This window comes from Ammodytes marinus (genome assembly GCF_949987685.1).
Source record: "Ammodytes marinus genome assembly, chromosome: 14".
Taxonomy (NCBI): domain Eukaryota; kingdom Metazoa; phylum Chordata; class Actinopteri; order Uranoscopiformes; family Ammodytidae; genus Ammodytes; species Ammodytes marinus.
In genome coordinates, this window is record NC_137218.1 from 3,793,771 (window position 1) to 3,798,770 (window position 5,000).

Genomic DNA, 5,000 nt, shown 5'->3' on the forward strand with positions numbered 1-5,000 from the left:
GCTACATTAGCCAGCTAGCATCGATATATAGAGAAATAATGACTTATCCAACAGGCTATGGCAAACCAATGTTACTGTGTGAATGTCCTTCGTTTTAGCTCTGCTTGGTTGTTAGCTGTGTAGCAAACTGCAGCTGTCACCATAGCACAGGAATTTTGTCATTTACATGGAAACAGTTAGAAACAGTGGAAGCTGACAATTTTTATTTTTTTTACTAACTGAAAACTGAAAGTTCCTCGGAGCGCCTTTGATATACAACCTGATTTAGTAATGATATGGTCCAACAATTCTGAATAAACTATGCACCAAATATCTGGAACAAACTCCCAGAAAACTTGAGGTCTGCTGCAACCCTCAGTTCTTTTAAATCGAGTCTGAATACTTTTCTGTTTCCACTTTAACCTGTACTTTTTATTTGATTTAAATGTTTTACTTCTTTTCATTCGCTTTTAAATGTCTTCTAATGTGTTTTATGTATTTTAATCTTGCCCCTGTAAAGCACTTTGAGTGGCCTTGTGTTTGAATTGTGCTATAGAAATAAACTTGCCTTGCCTTGCCTTGCCTATGCATATACACTATAATTTCTTGTGAATCTATTGGGGATTATTTCTAACAATGAACAGAGCTTTACAAATAAAATGTTTTATTATTATTATTTTTTTTTGGAATTTTCTTCTAAATCAGTGTGAAGACGTGATGACCTAAGATGACTTCTGAAGTTCTCACGTCAGTTTTTAGTTTAATATACAGTAGATCTATTGATGCACTCAGACACATCATCAGTGATGGAACCTGGGGTCATTCGGGTGTTTGGGGTCTTTCAACATCATACACCCTCACCCAGGCGACCCAGCCGGGATTGATCAAGTCCCAATTTATGTAGCCTATGTTTTTTTTTTTTTTGGCATTTTCAAGCTTTATTAGACAGTACAGAGTTGAAATGGGGAGACAGAGAGAGAGAGACAGAGAGAGAGAGAGAGAGAGAGAGAGAGAGAGAGAGAGAGAGAGAGGGGGGGGGGGATGACCTGCAGTAAAGGTCCACAGGTCGGACTCGAACCCGCGACCACTGCAACGAAGGCCGGAGTCGATATGGTACGCGCTCTATCCACTACACCACCGGAGCGCCCCCAAGTCCCAATTTATGTCTAAGTAGCATGTACCCACGGATCATCACCCCTCTTGATCCACAGCCATCTAGAGGCCTTCTCACCAGCCTCTGTGGTGGTCTTGATGGCCTTTCTCTGGCGTGCACCTGCGATTCCAAGCATGCTGTAGAGGCTTTGCAGAGAGATCGCGCTGCAAAGCCTCTACAGCCCCCCCCCACCCACCCCCCCTCTGCGTCACTCCTCCACTGATCATAATGGATTGTAATAAACTAGCTCTACTAACCACCACACCTTTAAATGTAGTGAGGACATCTTACAATCTTACAGTACAAAGGTGTCTAAGAAATCAATTCACGGAAATGGAAACTTAACTCTGGTTTGTAAGTAAGTAAGCCTCCTGCACACACACGCACGCACGCACGCACGCACGCACGCACACACACACACACACTCACACACACACACACACACACACACGCACACACACACTCTCGGCCCAACTTGCCTATTGCTTTTATTATAGAGAAATGCAGGAGGCTTGTGTGATCCCATTATTTTTTACTCTCATACATAGTCACTAATGCATAGTCATTCACATTTTTAGCTATTTTAAAGCAGGTTTCTTGTATATTTATTCATTGTGTGTGTGTGTGTGTGTGTGTGTGTGTGTGTGTGTGTGTGTGTGTGTGTGTGTGTGTGTGTGTGTGTGTGTGTGTGTGTGTGTAAAAGGATCAAGTGACGTAAATTGAAACCTAACCCTGGCTCATGCTGCAGTAAGCCTGTGTGATTTCATTATTGTTTCATTAAATAGTTTATGAACAGCAGACTGATACACTTACGACTGCACTACACGTCACACAAGAGTTTAGTTTAGTTTCACATACAAGTATAAAAACACATAGTGATCAAAGGTGCAGTGTGTAATATGACATCATCAAGGCAAGGCAAGGCAAGGCAAGGCAAGGCAAGGCAAGGCAAGGCAAGGCAAGGCAAGGCAAGGCAAGGCAAGGCAAGGCAAGGCAAGGCAAGGCAAGGCAAGGCAAGGCAAGTTCATTTATATAGCACAATTCAAACACAAGGCCACTCAAAGTGCTTTACAGGGGCAAGATTAAAATACATAAAACAGGGGCGCCCTTAGCTCAGTTGGTAGGGCGTCCCCCCCATGGGCCTCGGCCAGCAGCGGACCCAGGTTCGATTCCAGCCCACGGTCGTTCTCTGCATGTCACTCCCCTCTCTGCCCCATTTCAACTCTGTCTCTACACTATCAATAAAGCATAAAAATGCCAAAAAAAATAAATCTTTAAATAAAATAAAAAAATACATAAAACACATTAGAAGACATTTAAAAGCGAATGAAAAGAAGTAAAACATTTAAATAAAATAAAAAGTACAGGTTAAAATGGAAACAGAAAAGTCTTCAGACTCGATTTAAAAGAACTGAGAGTTGCAGCAGACCTCAAGTTTTCTGGGAGTTTGTTCCGGATATTTGGTGCATAAAAACTAAAAGCTGCTTCTCCTCCTCAATAAAGTTCTACAAAGTTCTAGAATGCAACGCTCCCTGGGTAACCCCAACCCTTTTGAATAATAACAGAAGCTACAGTGGCCTTCAAGGACAAGAACAATTCTAAATTCTAAACAATACACCTGATGACATTCCAACTATGACACTTTCAAGATGGCGGCACTAGGCCTTGGTCCAAAATATGCAGAAATATGGACATATATGAGACTCTTTCTAAGGGAAAAAAAAATTATTAAAACATTTTTTTCAGCTATTATGCACTAAATTAAATGTACTAGGAAATAAAACCCAACATTCTACACACTGCAGGTTTAATACATGTGTGGGTGCGGCAGTAAACCTGTACATACTTCAATGAAAACCATACTCAAAATTTTTTTTGAATATTAGAATACAACACAATCAAAGAAATATACAATAAAAATAAAATAAAAAACAGTCAAATAAATCAAGAAAATATAAGAAAATCATCTAATGTATCTGTTTAAGTCTATTACAATACAATCAAAGTGTAGGGGGTATATGGGTACATATCATAGATGGTATATAAAATACATTATACAGCTCTGGTAAAATTTAGAGACCAGTCTGGATTTTTCTTAAATCTTCATCTCTACATTACTTAATGGAAATGCTCTAAATGACAATATTTGTGGGGGAATCTGGTAGAAATGTTGTCAGTAGTTTATATTATAAAACCAAAATGTTCATTCTACTCAAACATTTGCCTATACATAGTAAAACGAGAGACACTGAACATTTGGAGTGGTCTCTTATTTTTATCCAGAGTTGGATATTTTTTTTTTTTTTTTAAGATTATTTTTTGGCATTTTCAAGCTTTATTAGACAGTACAGAGTTGAAATGGGGAGACAGAGAGAGGGGGGGGGATGACCTGCAGTAAAGGTCCACGGGTCGGATTCAAACCCGCGACCACTGCAACGAGGCCTGAGCCAATATGGTACGCACTCTATCCACTACACCACCGGAGCACCCCCTGTATAGTTTTACAGAAGTGATTTATTTCATCCATTGTAGATTTGCAGCCGAAGTGCTCAAAGTAAGAACAAACGTTTTACAGTTCTGGTGAAACAAAGGTCATATCTTGACTTTAGCCTTTTAATCAGCGAATTCTTATGTTGAGAAACATTAATCTGGCTTAAGCATCAGCACAGCCTTAAAGGGACACTGTGTAACATTTTAAGTAATGTATTAGCTAAAATCAATATCCTCATTCATGAATATGTCCTCATTTGTGTAAAATCACCTCACCGCCAATAATCTTAATTATCCTCCTGAGCGGAGAATTACAAATATTAATATTACATTTTGTACTTTAAGCAGGTAAGTCTTATGGAGGAATCCATGTTTTTGGAATGTCATCAGGTGCATTGTTTAGAATTTAGAATTGTTCTTGTCCTTGAAGGCCACTGTAGCTTCTGTCATTATTCAAAATCGGTTGGTTACCCAGGGAGCGTTGCATTCTAGAACTTTCTCATATTACACAGTGCACCTTTAAAACAGCCTGAAACAATGTGATAGTGTGTCTGCGCTTTGATGACTGCCGAACTCAGTAACTTTCACTTCTCTCTTCATCTCAAGAGGAAATGAAACTTCACTAGTGGATCAATAAGCAATAAGGAAACAAAAGGTAGTCTATATTCAGGTTGTAAATGTCCAATGGGCGGACTGAGTGTATCTTATCTGAAGCCACGGATGTGATCAGCCAACATGACGTCTAATGGAGGCTAATCATTCATCTTGATGTATTCTCTTTGTTTAAACCTGCAGTGTGTAGAATTTTGGGTTTTATTTCCTAGCAGATTTTGTAGAAAGTAATTATGATATCCATAAGTACATTTAATTTAGTGCATAATAGCTGAAAATAATGTTTTTAATTATTATTTTTCCCTTAGAAAGGGTCTCATATGTGTCCATATTTCTGCATATCTTGGACCAAGGCCTAGTGCCGCCATCTTGAAAGTGTCATAGTTGGAATGTCATCAGGTGCATTGTTTAAAATTTAGAATTGTTCTTGTCCTTGAAGGCCACTCTAGCTTCTGTTATTATTCGAAAGGGGTGGGGTTACCCAGGGAGTGTTTCATTCTAGAACTTTGTAGAACTTTCTTGATGATGTCATATTACACACTGCACCTTTAATGTAGCTATGTTTTTTTTTTTTTTTTTTTTTTTTTAATACAGGGACAGTGCATATTATTAAACATTTCTGTCAATATGCCAGAATTAGCCAGAAGGCAAATAAAGTTACACATTTACATAACACAACATATACCTTTAGTAAAAAAAGTACTCTTCAAAAGTAAGTAAAGTAAAAAGTACTATTAAGCTAAAATATACAATAAAAACACAGCAG